This window comes from Ailuropoda melanoleuca, chromosome 16, assembly GCF_002007445.2.
Source record: "Ailuropoda melanoleuca isolate Jingjing chromosome 16, ASM200744v2, whole genome shotgun sequence".
Lineage (NCBI taxonomy): Eukaryota > Metazoa > Chordata > Mammalia > Carnivora > Ursidae > Ailuropoda > Ailuropoda melanoleuca.
Window position 1 is genome coordinate 18,724,820 of NC_048233.1, and position 23,682 is coordinate 18,748,501.

At 36.6% G+C, this 23,682-nt stretch overlaps 1 protein-coding gene across 2 annotated transcripts in view; it reads left to right on the top strand.

The window, feature by feature from the left end:
* The window catches only part of PDE3A (phosphodiesterase 3A), a 305,943-nt gene that overhangs the window by 154,841 nt on the left and 127,420 nt on the right, over positions 1–23,682 (top strand). Inside the window, exon 1 of one of the 2 annotated variants that reach the window (XM_034646202.1) lies at positions 3,009–3,381. The exons of the other annotated variant lie outside the window; for it this stretch is intronic. The gene's annotated coding sequence lies outside the window, so the exon portion shown is untranslated. Of the gene's footprint in view, positions 1–3,008; positions 3,382–23,682 lie in introns of those variants that run through there. 2 annotated transcript variants of the gene reach the window in all.

The window sequence follows — 23,682 nt, forward strand, 5'->3', positions numbered from 1 at the left end:
CCATCTCACAGGGTCGTTGTGAGGACTAAATGAGTTCACCCATGTAACCTGCTTAGAAAAGTATGTTCTGTGGGGCGCCTGGGTGGCACAGTGGTTAAGCGTCTGCCTTCAGCTCAGGGCGTGATCCCGGCGTTATGGGTTCGAGCCCCACATCAGGCTCCTCTGCTATGAGCCTGCTTCTTCCTCTCCCACTCCCCCTGCTTGTGTTTCCTCTCTCGCTGGCTGTCTCTATCTCTGTTGAATAAATAAATAAAATCTTTAAAAAAAAAATATTTAAAAAAAAAAAAAGAAAAGTATGTTCTGTGCAAACATTATTTGTTTACTATTTTTGTTACTATCATCACATTGAATTTTATGACTGAGAGACTTTTAATGTTGCCAACGAGATGGAATGTAAAGGTCTAAAAGTTGGTTTTAAGAATAATAATTTTATTATCCCTTTTTAAAATCTTTCAGAGTGGAAACATCCTGATTTCTCTTGGGCCCTTTTGATACCATCTTTCACTTTATTACTGTGTGTTTTCAAAATATTTTCCTAAGAAGCTTCCATTAAAACAACACGGAAGTTTATTTAAGCAAAGACTTTTTAATGAGAGTCACTATTTCAGAATATAACACCAGTCACTGGCCATAATATTTAGTCCTAACAGGATCTTGCTATTCTGTTGTATAACAGTGCTGGTTGCATTTGGATACAAGGGAAGGGGGATATTAAAATTTGACAGACTTTGCAGAATACTACTTTGGGTTTTTTTGGGGTTTGGGCTCTCCGCTGAGTTTACTAAAGTACTTCTAAAAGTATGAGCGAATAAGTGATTAAAAGAGAGACAAGAGGAGAATTGGCAAAATGAGTTACTAAAAATTGCTATCTTATCAGTATTGAGAGCCAAAGAAAAATTTCCCACTTGGAGATTTTTACTTTTCCTCTGAGTATTTATAAATAGGGTTGAAAAACAGTAATATGTTCTGCAAGTAAAAGAAAATACCCTTCTCCTCTAGGACTCTGTTTTGAAGTTGCTGAGGCTTTGAATGCTAATATAAAATTCACCAGTAAGTCTTGATATCACTTTCTCTTTTCTTCTCAATTCATGCAAAGATTATTGTCTGAGCACTTTATTGTGACGTGAACATCATATTTGATGATTGATGCATATCTCCATTGCCTTTACACATTGGTGTAGGCACCCTGTAAAATTTCTTATCCTCTGTTTAGTTGGTGCTATTTCTCCCCCATAAAATTATTTTTCTCCCTGATGATATTATTCTCAAGTTGACTTCTTGTCAGAAATCTGTAGGCACTTGTCACTAGGCTTTTAGATTCTGTAATGTAAGGGGGCAGCAAGACCTTCTTTTTATTGAGATTGCATTGTATTGTTTTTAAGAAACTCATTTACTTGGGATGACATTTTAAAAATGTATCCAGGATCTAAAAATTCACTTGGAAATTTGCTTTCCTATCATATTTGCTAAAGAAAAAAAAACGTTGCAATTAAAGCAAGTCAACATAGGAAAAGAAGACAATATGAGCATGTATAACTTGCCTTCTAAACCTCTATGCATCTGGCAGCAGAGATCTATGTTTCAGGAATGATCTACGAATCTGTGTAATGAGTTCACAACCAAGCATGTGGTCCTCGGAGTAGCAGAGCCGATAAGCAAAAGCTGTCATTCATGTACTTCTGAAAACATTTAATGGCTGTCTTAAGCTTACTTTTTTCTTTCTGAATCCCATTTTATATCAACATGGGTTTATATTGATAATATAGTATTTGTAACTGATGACGTAACCATGTCCCTCGGTGAAGTAAATTATGAACCTAATAAGAGTTTCATGTTTAAGGCCATAAGGAAATCTTTTTTTCTTTGTAATTTTTAACATAAAGAATACAGCAGCAGTAGCTACATAAAATAGCTACCGAATATCTGAAAAGAGGACTGCATCTCCCCTTTCTAAATGAGACGGTCAAGAGAGAGTTAAACATTTCTAATCTTATATTTGATGATAATGTTTATACAACCTGATAGTTGCCCCTTTCCTCTCTTTTGCTTCCCTAATAATGAAAGCCTTGCTTCTGACATTCAGTGAGTGCAAAATAAATAGAAAGGCCCTGAGCTGGATGTGCCTTTTCCTTTCTTTTCTCCTTGCTCCTCCTTCCCTCCCAGCCTACATTTCTTGGCATCTTTCCGCTCTCTGTTTGTTAGAGCTCTGACTCTGACGTAAAGAACTCACAGTGAGTGACCCCCGTGGCAAACCTGTAAAACATTATACAACATGAATAAGAACTTTCTTATTAGATCTGCAGCTGGCTGGGTGCAGACATATGGCAACAAGAATGTTTTGGAAGAAAGGCATTGCTTGACAAAGAACCCAGTCTCTTGAATAAAGGTTTACACTGGCACTCCTTGATGTTTACAATACCTGATGCCAGGGGCAAGACTCCCCCCCCCCATTATTTTGTTATTTTACTGTTTAAACCCCATGGTTTCGTATGTTGAAGTGGCTAAAATGTAGAAGCAGACATTTTATGTGAGTCTGTATAACTTTAAAAAGAAAAAAAAAACGAACCCCACAGAACTTTCTCAGGCTCTTCCTGTCCAGCTGGGAGTGCTCCAATCTCTGAGGCCCAGGCTCTGATGAAAAGTGAGGGAGTTTGTCAGAACCCAAGTCTTCAGAGTAGGGTTAAAAATGACCATCAAAGAGTAGCCTGGCTGGCTCAGTCAGTAGAGCATGTGACTCTTTTTTTCTTTCTTTCTTTTTTTTTTTTTTTAATATTTTTATTTATTTATTTGAGAGAGAGAGAGAACATTCAGACTCTCCACTGAGCAGAGAGCCCGATAAGGACTCGATCCCAGGACTCCAGGATCAAGACTTGAGCCTAAGGCAGACACTTAACCAACTGAGCCACCCAGGTGCCCGAGCATGCAACTCTTGATCTCAGGGTTGTGAGTTTGAGCTCCACGTTGGGTGTAGAGATTACTTAAAAAAAAAAAAAAAAAGGGTTACGTAGGCTTTGAATGCCCTGACAACATTGACAGTTTCCTCTGGTCACTGCTGTTGAGATAGTTACTTTTAATTGATAAAAAATGAGGTTGGGAGTGATTTGCAACCCAGGAGGTTGTCACATTGGTTTTCATTTGACCGGCTATTTCTCAGTCTCTTTCTTGCAGCCCTGTTGTCATTTCATTCCCTTTCTGAAATCCCGGCCACCAGCAGTATGAAGAGCATAGCCATGTTTTGTGATCCGAACTAGCACACTGGCGTTGAGTAATATATTGAGAAGTTTTTGGATGGTGGCAGATGTGCGGTTGCCTCAGGAGGCGTGATGACACTTTGAATTACACTTAGAGGAACAGACAAGTTACATCTAGTGGCTAGCCAAGGTAAATGAATGAAAGCTTTTGTTTCTCCTAGGATTATTGATCTCCTTTGATTTTTGATTCTTTGTAACCTTGATGGTATTTATAATGCTCAAAATCTTTGATGTGGTCATTAGCTTCCTAGTCCTTATTGCGTCTATAATAATTTGGTAATAAGCTAAGGTAAGGCATGCTCACTATATGTACCTGATAGTATTTTTAAATTAACATTCCCATTTGACAGATGAGAAAACTGAGGCAGGGAGAGGTCTACAATCTTCCTAGAACATACGTTATAGCAGAGGCAGACTGAGCTGGGAGTGTAAACCTAGCAGATAGGGTTTGTTGATACTTCTGACTTACCAAAGTGAACATATGTTAGGAAGTATGTATTTACAGAAGCAATATAATGTATGCAGAGAATGGACTCTAGTTTCAGCCTGTTGAAGAACATTAGAAAAGGTATCAATAAGAATAATATTGGAAGTGCTCTGAGTTATGAGAATGATTTTTTTCCTTATTTTTAGGTTTTCATGTTAAAAGTCCTTAGACAAGACAGATATGTTTGTCTTATTTTGTTGATGTCATCTATATAGTAAGAATGTAGGTTTAAAAACTGCTCTGGAATTGAAAAGTCCTGGCTAGAAAAGTCTTGTAGATACAGGAGTCCTCAATCTCAAATCAAATCTACCAGATGAACCATGTGGTCAGTCAGGTTTTTCTAGAAAGTACAGAAGGTTGCACAGTGCTTACCAGGACCTTTCATTCAACAGGTGCTGTCAATAGCACTCATGAAGCATATTTTTTATTCTGAGAATATGAAAATTGCTCCATCCTTAAATGGTTGAGAGGCCCATTAGGTAGTCTATATAACTAATTTTATATTTGAGAAAACTAAGACCCAAATGTTATGGATTGAATTGTGTCTCCCAAAAAAAGATGTTGACATCCTAACCCCCAGTACCTCAGAATCCACCCTCATTTGGAAATAGTGTCTTTAGAGGGGTAATCAAGTTAAAATGAGGTCTTTAGGTGCACCCTTATCCGGTGTGACGGATATCCTTATTAAAAAATTAGGACAGACACACACACACAGGAAAGATAGCTGTATAAAAATGGAGGATTGGAACAACGCATCTGCAAGCCAAGGAACATGAATAATTGCTAGGAAACCACCAGAACCAGGAAGAAGGAGGGAAGGATTTTTTCTCCTATTTGTTTCAAGGGGAGGGTGGTGCTGCTGACACCTTGATTTCAGACTTCTTGCCCTGAGAACTCTGAGATAGCACATTTCTGTCATTCAGAGCCACTCAGTTTGCAGTACCCTGTTGCCATGGCCTTGGCAAACAAATGCATCATTAGGGATTACTGGTCATAGTCTCATAGGGAATTAATTAACGAGGTGATCAAGTCTGCAACCCAGTCTGAGTCCTTAGTGCTCAGTGCCTGCCTCTAGAAATAAAGTTTCATTTCTTTCCTGTAAAGGTAAATGCATCATATTAAACAAATTGTTAAAAGGGACTGTCATTTTGCTATTACCCGTTTTCAGCTATGTTTGTCCATGAATTGTTTCCTTTATAAGTTCCTGAAATCTAATACATCATTTTGGGTTCAGATTTCATTTATTAAAATTGAAGAATCAAACTTGAGCATGTAAAAGTTGTTCGGCCATTTTTTTCATGTCTCACAGTCGATCAATGAAATCGGGAGAACACCCCTAATTACTATTAGTTTTCTTTTACTTAGCGTGAACCCTGAAATGGTAGTTTATAAAATGTGTCACAATCCATAGTAGGCAAGGAATTAGGGTCAGCTGAAGTTGACCTTACATCTCATGGCCACACTCTTCCCCAGAAAGTAGAAATAAGACTCAGAGTATGTATTTCATGAGATAAATCCAATGTGAAAACCAAAAAATAGTTTGAACTATAATTTTTCAAGGATTGAATCTAAGTCTACAAATCAAGATTAATGACTGTAAAGTACATTTTGTTAAGAATTTGCATCATGGAGAAATGATATTAAAAAACCCCACCCTTTCTTTCCAAGTTAGAATTAATTAGTAAATTAAAAAGAGAAATGTGCATGCCTTACTAAGTTCAGTAAATTAAAAAATGGAACATGGATCCTGGATCCATCCAGCCCTCCCCTAGGCCTTCTCATGTGTGTACATTAATAGGAATAATGCTTTGTTCATTTTCCAGGAAGTGGCTGTGTTTTTTAATACTTCATTCAATGTAAATTCTGACTGGGTTTAATTAAAACTTTATAGTAAATCAGAATTGGGATCCTGAGCATGAAAAGAGATTTATTGTTGTCTGGTTCAGATTTTAGCCAAGAAAAGCACTCGTGATAATCTAGAGGTCTAATCCTTCGAAATGTCACCCAAAACTGAAGTTCCCAGAGGCTAATGGGGTTTTCCTTATCAGGACATATTTCTGATCCCACGCAACTCTCCTCTTAGCTTCATCCTTTTAGACCCGTTTCTATTTATTTTGACATTCCAAAACAAAATTGTTCCATTATTTGTTCTACTAACCTCAGCAAAAGCAGTGCTCCTTGTGTTAAAAAAAGAAAGAAAAGAAAAAAGACTTTTATCTATGTGAACACATTTCCCATATTCTTGCAGGCTAGTTTATAAACAATTATCTTTTTTCTTCCATTGCTAGAGAGCAAACTAATGTTTATTTGATGTGAAGAGGAATAATGGTAAAGATAATTCTGTATTTCTAGATGCATGACCACGTTACATTTACAGCATTCATAGTCAGTAGTTTTAGGAATAGCTTCACAGATTTAAATAGATTTCTCCTACTCACAATCATTACATCAAATAAAAAAGCACTTTTCTGTCCATTGTCTCATTTGTTCCATCTTAAAATCCCTGTGAGATGAGTAAGACAAGCAGTGTCTCCATTGCCTTAGAAACTGAAGCTTAGAGAAGTCAAATACATTTCTGAAGGCCACTTACATAATAGAGCTTAAGGTTAGACCTTAGCGTGAAATTTGCTCTGTTGGGGAAAAAATTGCCCTATAATGATGTATTTGAACATTGAACAGTGTAGCCTTATGAAGGAATTTTTATCAGTTAAGATATCACGCCATTATTAAATAAATGATACCGCTATTTCAACAATGGTAGTACTTTCTAAAATACCTGAGAAGTTAGTTGAACACTCAGACTATTATAAGATTTGTTTTACATGGAAAATTCTGCGTGATCTTTACATTGTTCTATGTCTTAGGCTTCTATTTTTTATTTGGCTTTAGCATATGTGAAATAAGAGCTTCCTTTAAAAAAAAAAAAGTCTTATGTCCTGTGCTCAAGTCTGATATTTCTGTGTTAAAAATCTTGCTAAATGAATAGTTATTCCTTTAAGTTCACGCCTCTGCTGCCCTCAGAGATACGAGTAAGAGCAAACAGTAAAATATGAAGCAAATACATTGGAAACTTTAGGACTTTTGTTTTTAATTAGTTTATGCTTATTGACTAGTATATTTCTGAGTACAAGTTAATTATTACATCTGGAGTCATCTTTAATAAAGCTATAGAGAAGTAACGATAATAGCTATAAATAAAAGTAATGATAGGTGCATTGGACAAAAAGGGTAAACTGTGGCAAAATGTGTAGTACGGAATATGAAGCTAGGGATGGTTGGCATTTGTCACACTCGTATTTAATGCAGCACAGCTAGTCGATGTACTGTATAGATATTTGAAAATTTTTTTGAATTTCATTTTGGAAATTATTTTAAATAGCCATAATCAACAGCACTTATTAAAAGCTAACAGTGCTGTTTGGGTATAAAATGAATTAAGACAAAGTCTTTAGTCTCGAGTTTACAAATTAAGATGGACAGCATTGATGTACTTGGATGTGACAGGCAGATGACTAGCATTTCATGTGAACGTTATCAGTACTGACAGGAGACAAACATTTGGTTGAGCAGGCATGCTGGTATCAGGTTTCTGTGTAATCGCTTCTTTAGGAAAGCTTATTCAAATCAATCTATAAGAATATGTTAAGGGTCCTATGCTGTATTGAGGAAACTTCCAAACATAACATGATAAAGGTGTTAACTGGATATTAGAATTCAAGCTATAATGTTGTTTTCTCTGGATTATTGCCCTTTATCCATGTTCTGTTATTATGTTAATATTGCAGCACTTAAGTAATTAAACTGTTAGTTCTGGGGCATCTTCTAGGGCAGACAGACACAGTGTTAGGCTCAGCAGTTGGCAGATAGGACTGCCGTTAAGGAATTTGCCTTTGTGAAGATGGTTGTCTATGGTACAGTGGGAAGAGTATGTGGATTATAAGATTTGCCTTTTTCTGAAGCTGCCTTATTTTGTCTTGTTCAAGTAAATAAAACTCCACCTTAGGCATCTCTCTCCCTGTCCCTCATTTCCTCCCATTCCTGCTGTCTCTGCCTTGTCCCAGATCCTCCTTATCCCTTGCCCAGATTATAGAATTATTTCTTAACTGTCCTTCACATAGGCTCCCACCTTCACCTGACCCTAGTCTGTTACTCAGTCTTAGATGATAGCTTTCTAAAGAATAAATCTGGACGAAACAGTGACTGAATTAGCCCATGGTGTAAAATTCCAAGTTCTCAGCCTGCCTTACGAGGCTCTCCAAAATTTGCCACCCCCCCTTTTTTTTTAGTGCATCCCAAATAGAGGCCATCAGTGAATTAGTCTTCTTTTCATGAACAAATGGTTCATGTGCTTTCAAATTCTGAGCATTTCCCAGTGGCCCATCCTCCTGGGATAACCCTCCAAACCTCTTGACCTCCCTCTTTCTTTCTTTTTCTCAAACCCTCTTCAGCCTTCCAAACACATATTAAATGGTTTATGCAACCCTTCTTGTCTTTGAGGAACAGATGTTTTAAGGATTATAATAGTATATTTTAATTCTTCATTTACATGTTTTTTTTTCGTCTAGAAAATGAGGGTTCCTTCAAGTCAGACTCTCAGCTTTTTAATCTCTCTGATATAATCCAGCATCTGGCAGTTAGTAAGTGCTCAGTAAGTGTTCAGTTAGTGAACAGTAAATATGTGCTCATCAAAGCATGTGCATGCTTGGCTTTCTGAAGGCCTCCATCCTTTGCTCTTCCCAGGGCCGCCCTTTTGGTCTCTCCAATGATAAGTTGTAATCTACTTCAAATGGGTAATACATGTCATTAATTTTTTAGAATCTTATTCAAATTTACATTTATACTTTAAGTGCAATGTCCTGAGTGGGACAAGCCCTCACACCAACTGATCTATGCAATTAAAGAAATGGAAATCTGAGTGCTTGTCAACCACTCTAGACCTTTCGATATATTTTCTGGCTCAAGGATCCTTTAGAGGTGCTCAGGCTGCAGTTGATTTAAATTACTTATGTAAAGGAAGAAAAGTGTAAGATTCTCCCCCCATTTTTCTTTTGAGTTGTGAATTCTCTATCTCCTTTTGTTGGGTGTCTAATTTATTAGGCTTTAACTTTCTTTGGTTAATTATACCTGTTGATACAGTTACAACCCCAGATGAAAACATTGATGAGATCATGAATATTTTATGGCCTTAATCTTTGAATGTGAAAGGGTGCAATGCTCATATTTCAATTCAAATGTATCTTGAATTGATTAGACATTTCCTTTTGGGAATAAGGGGATGAGTATGAACTTTAATTTCAAAATGTTATATTCATGCCATGTTTAGTAGGGTCTTCAAAGAGATCTTGCCATCAATCTCCTTCCCACAAGTTGCCCCATCACTCACACAACCTGCAACTATGTTTGTAGACATGTAAGCACAAATAATGTTCATATAATTCTTATTTGAAAGTGTCTTATGTTTCCTTTTGCCTTTAATATATCTTATGAACCCTTTAATTCTATGTACAAGGATCTCTGTATCTTGACCCCAACCTACCTAGAATTCTCTCCCATCCCTGGCAATCTCTTATGCACACCTTAAAAACCAATCCAAACATCACATCCTATCTTTAGCTCAGCCCTTATTGTTGCCCCCTACCTCTCAGGGTGGAATTCATTGCTTTTATATTTGTGATTAATTCATGATATGTGGGAAGTACAATGTAGAGTGTAAGAGCTAGTGTTTCAAAAGGCAGACCTTCCTGTGTATGTGTTCTGGCTGTGGGACCTTTGGCAGAATCCACATAATAAAGAGCTCTCTGTATGTCCCAGTTCTATCATTTATGAGAGGAGAAATGATATTACTCCAGAGGGATTATTTGGAGGATTTTTCAAAGAATGCATAGAAAACACTTAATGCATGCCTGGCACACAGTAAGGACTCAACCATAAGTGGTAAAAACAAATGTGTGCTTACGTTTTATTTTAAATGCTTGTGTTTCTTTCTCCCCTATTGGAATGAGATGTCCAGAATTCCATTCATCTTCATTGTACACAAAGTGTTCAACAGCTCTTGGCATATGACATTGCCTTATGTGGTTATTGATATTAATACATATGGAAGGTCATATAGTGGTCAAAGCAGTAATTATTTGGAGAAGAATTAAAAGATTATTAAAATGTTTTAAATATCCATATTAATGTTGTAATAGACACTCAAATATTTTGAGAGGGGTTTTGCTCATAGAGAAAAGGAAAATGAAAGCTACTGTGTGAACTGCAATTTAAAATAACAAATCCCAAAATGTCAGATATTGTGTCTCTTCAGTGGAGAATTACTCCTGGAGCCAATTTAGAAAGAAAAACAGTGTAAGTACTTACAAAATCTCCCTTTGGTTCAAGCTCTGCAGGTAAAACTAGTATAAGTGGAAAGATTCCTAAATATTTCCAGAGTAGCTAGTAATAGGAATAATAATACCATGCATACACTTACCATTTTCTATTAGGAATAAGACATATTTACTTATATTTGCTGGTATTTACTGTTTAACACAGCTAAAATATCTTGCACATAAAGAAGTTAATTATGCTTCCCTACTCTGTTCCATAATATTTTTAGCAGCAGATGTCAGATTTAAATAGAGATGATTAATGCTTATAATTGTTCCTTAAGGAGCTTCTTCAGTGTGGAATATGTATGCTTATTTAAAAAAGTTTTATTGAGATATTATTCACATACCATAAAATGTACCCATTAAAATATATAATTCATTGGTTTGTATATATTCACAGACTTGTACAACCATCACCACTGTCTAATTCTAGAACATTTTTATCCCCCAAAGAAATCCCATATCCTGGATGCCTGGGTGGCTCAGTAGGTTAAGCGTCTGCCTTCAGCTCAGTCATGATCCATGGTCCTGGGATCCAGTCCAGCTTTGGGCTCCTTGCTCAGCAGGGAGCCTCTTTCTCCCTCTGCCTGCCACTCGCCCTGCTTGTGCTCAATCTCTCCCTCTCTCTCTCTCTCTCTGAAAAATAAATAAAATCTTCAAGGGGGAGGGGGAAGAAATTGCATATCCGTTAGTAGTCACTTCCCATTTCTGCTTCTCTCCCTATCACCTTCAGCCCCAGTCAACTACTAATTTATTCTCTGTCTCTATAGATTTGATTTGCTTATTCTAGACTTTTCTTATAAAAGAAATCAACTATTTTTGGTTTTTGGTGATTGATCTCTTTCACTTAGCATAATGTTTTGAAGGTTCATCCATGTTGTAGCGTATATCAGAACTTCATTCCTTTTCATTGACAAATAAAATTGCATCGTGGGGCACCTGGCTGGCTCAGTTGGTTAAGCATCCGTCTTTTCGTTTAGTCTCAGGTCATGATCCCAGGGTTGTGAGATCAAGTCCCACGTAGGGCTCCATGTGCAGGGCAGAGTCTGCTTGAGATTCATCCCCCCTTCCTCTCTCTCCCCCTCTATTCTCACCCCTACTGACTCACGCACTCTCTGTCTCTCTCTAAATTAAATACAGTCTTTTAAAAAAAATGGCATCATACGAATATCCCACATTTTGTTCATTGATCTAGTTAATGGATATTTGCAATATTTCCACTTTTCAGCTATTATGAATAATGTTCCTATGGACATTCATGTTTAAATTTTTGTGTGGATATAGGTCTTCATTTCTCTTGGGTATATACCTAGGAGCAAAAGCGCTGGGTCATATGGTAACTCCAGGTTTAACCTTCTGAGAAACTGCCAAATAGTTTTTCAAAGTGGCTGTACCAATTTACATTTTCACCAGCAAAGTATGAAGGTTCTAATTGCTTCACATCCTCACCAATACTTGTTGCGTCCTGTTGAGTGTATTAAATATTAGAGCTATCCTATTAGGTGTGATGTGGTATCTCGTTGTTTTGATTTGTGTTTCCCCAGAGGCTAATGATATGAAGCATCTTCTTAATGTGCTTGCTGGACATTTGCATATCTCTTGGAAGTGATGTCTGTTGAATCTTTGCCCACTTTTCAGTTGGATTAATTTCTTTTTGTTGTTTAAGAACTCTGTATTCTGTGTACAAATATTCTAGATACTAATCCCCTATCAGATTTATGATTTGCAAATATTTTCTCCCATTCTTTGAATTGTCTTTTCACTTTCCTGATGCAATTATTGTGCATGCTTATTCTTAAAAACAAAAATCAGACATATTACTCTAAAAGCTGGATTTTAAAGTTAATGTTCATTTTCATGACTCATCTAGAAGTACTTGTTTTTGTATTGTTCTCTGAAATTCTTAGTTTTTTAAATTGAAACTATAAACTTTTGAAGAACGAAATTCTTCATTGTTTTGCAAACTGTGCTCTAATGGTACATAAGATGCTCCATGAGAAATGAGTTCAGTTTCTGAGGTTAAAACATACTTGGGAAATTGAGAATATTGAGCAATTCATTTGCTTTATTTCTCAGAGGTCGTAATATTAAAGGACATGTGAAGTTCTGTATTAAAAATAACATGTGTCTAGCCCACTAGTTCTAAAATCTGTTTTAATGATTTTTTTTAAACTGAAACAACCGTTAACAACAAGTTCTGCAAAACATATTCCAGAAACATTGTTTTAATCTGGTCTCCAAACTGGTTTTACATGGTTCTCAGCATTATAGGCATTTGTCTGTCTGTCTGTCTTTGTTTGTTTGTTTGTTTGTTTCTTTCTTTCTTTCAGTAGTGATAGTCCTTTTGTTTCAAGATCCAGGTATATGGCAACAGAGGGAACTGAGACATAAGCAACATGCGTATGTTTAATTCATGAAGCTGCATTTGATATATGTGTCATATACATAATGAAAATCAAACTGATAACATCAGTTATTCCTCTGTGTACCCATCTTATGGTTAGCATGTTATGATTTTGCCTTGGAGTAAATCCAAAGTCAGTTAATGTGTGTGGATCTGTTTCTCTTCCATTTCCAAGGCCTTTCTTGGTATGTATTGATTGCCTTTCATTACTGCTGCTCTTTCATGAGAGCTGGAGGTGGGGGAGAGTCAGAGAAAGAGAGAGAGGGAGAGGGAGGTTGCATTTGTACATGTTTGCTCAAATAGAACTCAGTAATGACATTTTCATGGCTTCAGGATGTTGGGGCAGAAGCAATTATCTTTCCCTCATGGTCATTTGGTGTCAGATGATGATTGCTTCATCTCCAGAATCCTATACCCCTTCCAGGCAGGAAGAATGGAAAGGCAGAAGGGCAAAAGAGACAAGCTAGCCAAGCCTCTTCTTTTTTTTTTTTTTTTTTTTAAGATTTTTTTTNCATAATGCCAGGATCAGCCCTGAGCCGAAGTCAGACGCTTAACCGCTGTGCCACCCAGGCGCCCCAAGCCTCTTCTTTTAAAGAATTTTCTTGGAAGCTTCACACAGTGACTTCTGCTTATATCTCATTGGCCAAGACTGTCCCATGGCTGCCTGATTTGTAAGGGAGGGGAGGTCAGGAAATGTAGTTTTTAAGCTGGGTGCATTACCATCTCTATGAAAATTGGGGTTCTGTCAAAAAGGAAAAAGAATAGGGATGCCTGGTGGCACAGAGGTTAAGCGTCTGCCTTCGGCTCAGGGCGTGATCCCGGCGTTATGGGATCGAGTCCCACATCAGGCTCCTCTGCTATGAGCCTGCTTCTTCCTCTCCCACTCCCCCTGTTTGTGTTCCCTCTCTCGCTGGCTGTCTCTATCTCTTTCGAATAAATAAATAAAATGTTTTTTTTAAAAAAAAAGAAAAAAGAATAAAATGTGTGTGATATGAGGGGGGCCTTTGGTCACATAGCCAAGTGACAAAAGACTATTCTGAGTTAGAGTGAAGAGACAAAGAGTTTTTATTTATCTACTCTTTTTTTTTTCCTTTCTTGGTTGATTGCTTTTACTTTTTATTCGTATGTTTTTATTTGAGTATAGTTGACACACAATGTTACGTTAGTTTCAGGGGTACTTATGTGCTGTTTGCACCCCTGAGCTTACAGCGACTCGGTATGCCAGCATTTCATCAAGAAGTGCCACCGAATCTTAAAACTGAAATAATAGATATTTTATTCTTCATAATTTGAGAACTTATGTATTTCACAAGATGCTTTTTTATAGCAAGACAACTCTCGGGAGAAAGAAATTGAAGACAGAGGGTTCACGGCTATAGAATTTTTGATTCAAATCCTCATTACTTAAATTTCCATCTAGTTGACTTCCCTTATTTTCTTCTGGGCAAACCAGTCAGTCATTCTTTAAACAAATATTTATTGAGTCCCTTAACTGGTACCGGGCCCGTGCACATAGAAAATAAGACCAAAAGTTTTTGCTATCCTCAAACTCACTTTCTAGAATGGGAGACAGAAAATAAACAAGTAATGAAATGAATAGACAAGATAATTTCATATTGCAGTAAGTACAGGAAACAGTCACACTGAAGAGTAAGGGAGGGGGAAGATGAAGGAAAAGCTGGTCTCCTTTGTTGACTCCCTAAACCCAGTACCCAGTATCAAGCCTGGCTGAGAGTAGGTGCTCAATATATATGTTTATTGATGCTGGATGAATGGATGGTTGGAGGAGAAGGGATGGAGAGATGAAATAGGAAAATTCATTCCAGGCATGGCAAATAATATTCAAGCCTTGAAGTTATAGCAGTGAGTTCAGGTTTAACTCTAAAATAAGTGAGAAGCCAGTTGCACGGTTTTATACTGGCTATCCCACCTTCCTAAAAATTATGTGAAGTTGGTACTACTATCATTTCCATTTTACAAGTGAGGTAACCAAACCTAAAAGTGATATAATAACTTACCCAGATTGATGAAACTAGAAAGAATGAAATAGGGATTTGATTTTAAGAAATTTGACTCTGGAGTCTACCCTTCCAAGGAGACTATCTTGGGCATTTTGCACACACTGTGCAGCCAGAAACATCAGGGGAAAAGAGTCATTCCCTCATGACCACTTCCAAAAAGGAAGAAACATAGGCTAACAGGAAAATCACCTAATATTCCCATAAATGACAATAATTTTCAATTTTCAAATGTGACTTTCTGATCATTTTTGAATCCCCCAATTCTAATCCTTAAATTTCTCAACAAAGGATCAGGAACTAAAGAATTTTCTGTGGCAATTTCATTAAAGAAGGTTGGTTGTGACGTGGCAGCGATGTACAAATATTTTGTCAAATTCCATCCCTCCCGCTATTTCTAAATCACAATTTATATTGAAATATGTTTCTTGGTAAAATCTTTAGTACTCCTGGTTATGGTTGGAAGCAAAGACAATGTGTTTACTAAAAAAAAAAAATAATAATTGTATACTTTCTTTAAGATGTCTCCCTTTCCCCCCCAAGAATATCCAGGGAGTTTTCAATTTGCATAAATAATCTAAAAAGCTAGACTCTCATCCATTGTATATTACTGATTCAAATTGACAAGGTTAGTGGTAAATTGATACATCAATCAGGATTGGTCTTCTACAACCCAGAATGATTTTTTTTTTTTTTAAATAGCCATCGTTAGGTAACCATATGTCTACCTAAACACAAGGAAACTTGTGTTTCTTCCCTCCAAATTAGCTTTTTTAGTTCTTCCTCTTTTCTATGTTTTGTCTTTAATACAGGCTCTGGCTTATAGTAATGCTTAGAAAGAAAGAGGGAAAAAAGGCAAGTAAGTTTCTCTGCTCTAGTACTTGAAGTAAGAACTGAGATAGAGAAGAGCATGGCCATTCTTTTTGCACCTGTAATACTACCCACCTCATAAAATACAAAGAATTTATTAAGTTTGTAATTCAAAGTTCATAAAGTTTGAAATTCAAAGAGTTCTTGACAACAAAGAACTTCAGATCATACTATATTCCTACTTTTTTCTTCCCCTTCCCTTTTCTTGCCACAACATCTTATATTCCAATTTCTTTTCCTTCATCCCCAGTGACCTGCATAGTATGTCCCCAAAGGGAATAAATTTCCAAGAAAACTTTTTTTTAATGAAAGGAACTTTGGTTGCAGTGTAAACAAACACATGAAATTACTTTCAACATATCAAATGGCTCTTGGAGCCATGAAGAAGAATTGAGGGGCTAGGTCAAATTTGGGGATGTGGATATATGTTCTACCGTAAGCATGAGCTAAGAGAATATCTTCTGGCCTTATAATAAAGTATTTCCAATAACATTTAAGAATTTGAGGACAAAATGGACATGTTTTGCTCAAACTTACTAATTGTAGAAAGTAGAACTAAAGTAATTTTGGCAATACCAAGCTCAGAGGAAAAAGGAGAACCCCAAGGGACGTGTAATGGAGTTGGCATATATTGTTCTCTGCCACTTAAGTGAATCTGTCCTTTTCTCACCAACCCCAAAGTGAAGCTGTTTGACGAGGAGGAAGTAGCCTGGAAAATGTTGGGAATTATGTCATTTTGCTGAAGTTTTTTTTGGCGCTAATGAGAAACATGGCTTAGCATTGAATAAGACTTTTAAAAATTCACAAAAAGCGTTTTTGGAAAAATGTAACTTTCACATTGAGAGGAAATTGTAAAAAATTAATTCGGTATTTTATGCCATTTATGAGACTGAAAATGCGTTCAATTTTTTAAGTAACATGAATTGTTGAGATTTGTTTTAAAAAGTCATGCTATAGACTTTTAAGACCATTTCTTTCTTTTCTTTTTTTTTTAAAGATTTTATTTATTTGACAGAGAGAGACAGCCAGAGAGAGAGGGAACACAAGCAGGGGGAGTGGGAGAGGAAGAAGCAGGCTCCCAGCAGAAGAGCCTTATGTGGGGCTCGATCCCATAACACCAGGATCACGCCCTGAGCCAAAGGCAGACGTTTGTTTAACGACTGAGACACCCAGGCGCCCTAAGACCATTTCTAAGAAAGATGGTTTAAGTGGAAAATTTCCCTCGGATTTAGTTTGTTTTGTTGATACATAAGGGCTTAACAACTAAGTAGTAATATATCTATATTTTTATAGGTTCGCAAGTGTTAAACTATTTGGGGATCAAAGTAATTTTCCCAGTTTTCAGAACACACTTTTAATGTTTTTACATTAAAGAAACTGTATGTTGTTTACACCACACACAATACATAAGAATGTTTAAGAAAAAGTGGGAAAAAAACCTTAAAGCTATCCAAATGCAATACCTCATGAATCTTGAGTTAAATCTTTTGCCACAACTGAGACTATTTCTGGATTTTACTATTTTCCCTGGGATTTCCAAATTTTTCTTGTAAGTAAAGATCAATTTTATAGATTAGTTTCATGAAGTTGCCCTGGTGGGTTTGACTGAGTTTTAATAATTGTCGGGGGGGGGGTGAATATTCTTGAATGAGTCCTTTCAGGAGGCATTGTATAAAGGGAATCTGAATATATATGGGGAAACTGAGAAATATTAACATGATCCAGTCTAAAAATAACCTGTAAAGAGCTGGAAATAATAAACGAAAGCCCCGTTTTTAATGATTTCTACTCAGTTACACAAATTGGCAGAAATAATACAAGAGGTAGCTTAGCAAACTGTAAAATACAGATTTATAGTCACATTCAAGGCTGCTCAGAGACTCAGGTTTCACTTGAAGTAAAGTTGGTTGGGTTAATCACTTTAAGCCTTAATGCCGGTTTACTATTTTACAAGAAAAATGCATTTGTTTTGCTCAGAATGTAAAAGGTTTTTTGCTGTGACCATTTTACAGTGTGGATTTTTTGGTTTTGTTTTGTTTGCTTGTTTTATTCAGGGCGTTAGCTATCACTTGCATTGGATATTTGGCTGTGTTTCCAGCTAATAGATGATACACCTGAAGGTGGGAGAGTTTTCCAGATTGAAGAAGCATAGCAATGGCTCTTACCTAGCTGGTCTTTTCAAGCCTTTGCTGTTTGTGGTTCTCAGCTTTTTGCTACTCTTTATGCCTCAGGAAGAGGAAGCCATCCCAGTTATCATTACTGCGTGCACCACTGAGGGGATCCAGTAATGTCATAATGTCACAGTTTGGATTTTCCAATTGCTACACTGAAAATAATCTGAATCTGAGGCAGTAAACTCAATAGATTCCATGATCATGTACATGTGTTAAGTCACTGTGAGTCATGATGCACAAAGTTTTGTTTTACTCATGAATTTGATCAGATTTTATAAATAGTGTGTTGGCATGGGTCAAGGGATGGGTTTCTTCCATTCTAGTTTAATAGAAAGTAACCATATAGATCATCTGAATTATACTTTTAAAAAAGAATCAGAATGTAATAACACCTAAATGATATTACATAATTGCTAATGGTGGTAGAAATAATAGCTAACATTTAATGAGTGGTCCTTAAAACACGCCACATACTGGACCAAGCCTTCTTTATGTAAGGGCTCATTTAATACTCCCCAAACCACATGAATTTAATGCTATTATTATCTGAAACTGAAGCACAGAAAGATCAACTAAATTTTCCAAGATCATGGGTCTACTAAGACTGACTCTCATGTCATATGTGAGATTTGAACCAGCCAAGCAGCCCCCTAGAGCCCCTGTGCTTAAGCCCTGTGCTGTACTTTATCAGTAGTTCAGAAGGTACTTCAGGATTCTGTGGTGCTTCTGGCTTGGCAATATCAACATTTGTTATGTTTACATAGAGCACAGGGCTCTAGATTTATTGTGGGTACTCAATAAATATTTGTTGAAAGGGTGTATGAATAAATGAGTGTGTGAATGCAGCAATGAATTATATGTACTAAAGAGACATACTAGGAGAATTTGGTATACTTAACTTTTGACATAATTTACTATATATTTTGAGGTCATTCTATAGCCAACATTTAAAAATATGATTAATACCCATCACCCATTGAGCTCTGGGTGTTATAAGTAAGCGATGACTCACTAAATTCTACTCTTGAAACCAATATTATACTATATGTTAACTAACTAGAGTTTAAATAAAAATTTGAAAAAAAAGAAAAAGTATGATTAATTTATAGTATTTAGGTAGGATTTTCTGAGAAATTCAGTTCTTCTCTAGTTCCACAGTTTTTAAGTAAGATGGAGACTAGAGAGTGGAAAATGGATTTTAGAGAAATAAATCTATGGCATTAATTACCACCATGAATTCCATGAAGACAAATCAACTCCCATGTCTTTTTGTTTTTTCCTTACCAATATATTTCATTCCTCAGGATGTGATATTTGGTTTGGACTCAGTAATTCTTTACTGTTAAAAGTAATACAGTAGGAAAAACTTGCATGATTATATGTGATTATGTAAATTGTATGAAAATAATGTATAAGAAAAGCACTTAGAAAACTGTAAAAAAATAGTTTCTCAGAATGTGTTTTAAGGAAAATTGTTAATTCCTTTTGAAACAAAAGTGTTCTATGAGCAAATACTTCTGGAAATGTTTAGTTAAATTATATTCCTTTGTTTAGGACTTCCTCAAACGTTTAACAATGTTAATATATATTGGGACTATCTAAGTAGAATTCTATTTTGCAGAATTTCACAAGCTTATTTTACTTTATTGCTATTTCTTTATGAAATTTTTTGCACTTTTTAAGCACAAGACTGATGTGATTGCATTATTAATAGTAATACCAAAGATGGAAGTTAGTGTAAAAGTGCCAAAATTGATGTCATCAAGATAGTCAAGATGTAATACGTAAGAATAATGGAAGGTTTGATTCATCAGTGACCACACTAGGTTTAGGGTAGTGATTGTCATTGTGAGAACAGAGACAGAAATAGAATTATGGAAACACTGTCAATCAGAGTGTGGGGATATCATCATAATTACCAGAAATAGATGAAGGATTTGCAGGAGAGAGGCTGGGATTTCAAACTCCAGAATATTTGGATTTCTTTCTATTTGAAATCTTCTCATTCCCTCCTGTTTATGAAGTTTATACTAGGTTGGAACGCTAAGAGTCAGGATCAGGGACTTATTCTGTGCCAAGTGGATGGAATTTAGGTAGTTATTACCGACTGTGAAAGAAAAATATCCCTTAATTTCAGTCATTCAGTGCTTTACTATTTCCAGGCTTTCAGTGCTAAGGGTTCTAAAGAATTTTTTTTTTTCCTGCTAATTTGTCTGAAGTTTTGAGATGGGGAGAATAGGAGAAAACTGAATTATTCTGGAAAAAAAGAATTAAGATCCTGAGAAAGATCCTTAGGATCCTTGAGGCATGAAAGGCTGGGACCAGTAAGCTAAACAAGACTCACTTTTCTAGTCCCACCCTAGGACTAAAGGGCAAGCAGTGGTGATGGCTGCCGCCCCCACCCCTCCCCTTGCCCAGATACTTTATGCTGCCCTTGGATGTATCTGATGAATATTTTTGTGGCTTTTTGCAGTATTCTGTGTAATGTAACCATGTCCAGTCTCCCTCTAAAATCTTTGGTAATATCTCCATCACTGGCTCATGCCCTGCACATGGGATGGATTTGGGGTGTGGGGATGCAATGAAGTGGTGGTGGTGAAGGGAGGCTGTGGATAAGAACCAAGGAGGCCATTGATCAGTCCTATCTGGTTTACCCAGAGGAGGCTGAGGGAGTCTCCCAGTTTGTCAATTTAATTATAAAGGAGAGTAAATCTTGGTCAATATTGCCTCCATTAGGCCTTTCTATGCCCCAAACTCTAGGGAAGAACCCCGCAGGGCTGAGGGAGAGTGTGTGGGAGCCTCAGGGATTCCCTTAGTACCTTTGGCCTAAGGCCCAAATCACATTCAGATTTTGGTGTACCTTTCTTGCAGAGCACGATGTCATCTTGAACTTCTTACTCCACTGATAACAGGAGGAGAAGAAAAGAAAGAAAAAGGATTAAGAGCAGTTTTCTTAAAAGGACTAGACAGGAACTGAGCTTGTGTAGACTTCCCAAGCCAGTCATCTTGTAGACTCTGCAGACAGGGGAGTGAGCCATCCAGGCCCATCGTCCCACCTAGAATCCAGGAGAAAGCAAGCCTAAGTAGTAGAAAGACTATCAAAAGACTTTGCCAAGGGAAGAATCCAAAGGGGACATGCTAATGGTAAAGACAAGCTTTAATTTGCTTATACAATTGAACATTTCATGCCTCATAGTAAATGGAGTTAAAAGGCAGCCCTTGCTCTTATGTATTTTATGACTCCTGAAAATATGTATAAAGGGATGACAAATTTGTGCTGTGTCCTCTGTGATATGGCTGATCTGTGGGCGCCTTTGTGGAGTGTGGGATCTGTTCCACAAATTCACATTGATTTGAATAAAATTGAGGAAGAGTTTGGGGAAGGGAGAATCCCTGGTCCCTTACTGCTCTACAGAACGTACTTTGCAATTTTTAATGAGCAGAGTGAATGATTAACTTTTAGATAATTCCATACCAGAGGAAGGGAGTAAATACCAAATATATACCTATGGTTAAAAAGATCCAACCCTTTTTAAAATTTTTAGCTTAAGGACACTGTGCTGCTCTTCAAATTAACCACTTAACGCTCCTGTCTTGAGATCTTGGTATCTTCTATTTCCTCTGTCTGGCAAGCCTGTCCGCCAGATATCTGTGTACAGCTCTCATTTATACAGTTCTCTCATAAAAAGAGTCATTTTTTTCAGAAAGGACTTCCCTGATCTCTACTTACATGAAAGCAGCTCTAGTCCCAGCCCCTACTGCCATTAGCCACTAATTCTCCGTCCTTCACTCTCAGCTTCTGCATAGCTTTATCATCACCTGGTATGTTTCTTCGCTTGTGTTCCGTCTCCTTTCATTAGGACTGTAAGAGCCAGGTGAGTAGAGATGCATCTTGGTTTGTTCACTGAGGTTAGGTTGTGCCTAGAATCGTTCCTGGAACATAACAGGTGTATAATAAGTATGTGTTAAAGATTTGTTTAATGAATAAATGATGCAAAGCAAAGGAGGTTATGTACTAACTTTGACATCCTTACATGTGCCATACATAGTATATATAAGTATATACAGTGTACATATATAGAATAGTATATATTACAGTGTATATGTATTATTTTTATATGTTTTAAAAATATGCTTTAGTAATTTTCAACAAGTGAAATAGAAGAATGGGTTTCTGGAGAGGAAGGTGAGGATGACAATGTTCATGTTGCTTTCTATTGTTACCTTTCCTCCTATCTAAAACCTTTTGGAATGAACCACGAGAGACTGTGGACTCTGGGAAACAAACTGAGGGCTTCAGAGGGGAGGGGGTGGGGGATTGATAGGCCAGTGATGGGTATTAAGGAGGGCACATATTGCATGGTGCACTGGGTGTTATACGCAAGTAATGAATCATGGAACGTTACGTCAAAAAAATAAATAAATAAATAAAACCTTTTACTTCTTTAAGCACCTGCGAAGACTTTGTTTTTTCACCTCTTGTGGTTCTCCTGCGTCTTTCATCTCTTTTCAGTAATAGTTATGGTGAAATTTTTCTTCCCGTGAATCCCCTGAAAGGCATTCTTTTTTATATTAACAAACAAAAAGTAATAGGAGACTATAGCTCAGGGAAAACCGTACAGAAACAAGAGAGGAAAGCGTATCTTACCTATAGAAATATACTTTCAACTATCTGCATTTCTCATGCTATTATTAAAAATACCTCTGCTTGGATAGAACCATTTTGTTTCCATGCTGACTTCTTTGCTTTCTCCTGTGAACTTTTTAAATTCGATGTTTGGCAGCAGTTTTGTTTTCCTTGGAACTGAGTACTGTGTAACATACTGTTAGCTGAAGGCTGTGATGTAGAAATGTATTATTAAAAATAAAAGAGAGAGAGAGAAGAATTTATTCCATAAGGATGAAAATGACTCAGTGTCAGGAAGTTAGGATTTTCAAAATGCTTTAAATAACAGATTGTGTTTCTTTTAAAGGAAGTATACTTTGTTTCCTAGAAATAAATTTAAGGGTATCCACTTTGCCTATCTTGATTAATGGGAGCTGGAAAAGAAGAAAGATAATTTTTTTTTTTTAAGAGAATTCCTTCCTCAGATGGAAAGATTTTTGTTTAGCATATGTGGGCATAACCTTGGTAACCTGTAAATTCCCAAATCTTCTTATTAAGATGCCTTTTCCCAGAGGAATAATCATAGTTAAAGAGCTCAGAAGGTAGTTTTTATAGAAGGTGAGAGACATTCTTTTTTCTTCCTGAATTAAGCAGCCATGTATTCTTTATCAACTAGAATATATTTGAATATCCTAATTTTTTTCATTTTTCTACACTTAGTATCTGTCTCTCTCTCCTACATTTCTAGAAACTTTATATAACTAATAGTAAAATCATAAGCATTCCTTTTCCAGAAAGAGTATCATAGCATGTTAATGAACTCTCGGTCTCTTTTCCCAGAATTATCTAGGTATCATTGCTGCTATTCATTGTCTTGAAAGTTTAGCCCAGATGAATTCAATAGGAGAAAGAAAAACATCTACAGTTTCTACTTCTGTTCCTCATGGTCCATGACCCATTTCTATCTTTTCTCTAACCCCATGAAAATGTCAAATGCCTACTCTTGTCATCTGCAACTTAATACCAAACCTACCTGTTTGAGTCAGTGGATGTTTTGACTTTCTCATTGATATCTCATCAACATCAGTTTGCCCTTAATTCTGAAATTCACTGCCTTCATTGTGCAAGCTCTCCTTTTCGTTATTTATTATAACCAGCCAAGTTTTTTTATTTCTTCTAATCATTAGTCAAGAGAGTGAGGCTAGTGAGGTGTCTAGGTACTTCCTAAAACATTTAGCCCTATGGTTCTGTTTAGTAGGCCAAATGCTTCATTTTAATTTAAATGAGGTTTTTAAATTAAATTTTCATTTAATTTAAATTAAATGAAACGCCGTGATCCCGGCATTATGGGATCGAGCCCCACATCAGGCTCCTCCGCTATGAGCCTGCTTCTTCCTCTCCCGCTCCCCCTGCTTGTGTTCCCTCTCTCTCTGGCTGTCTCTATCTCTGTTGAATAAATAAATAAAATCTTAAAAAAAAAAGAAAATGATAAATCTTTAAA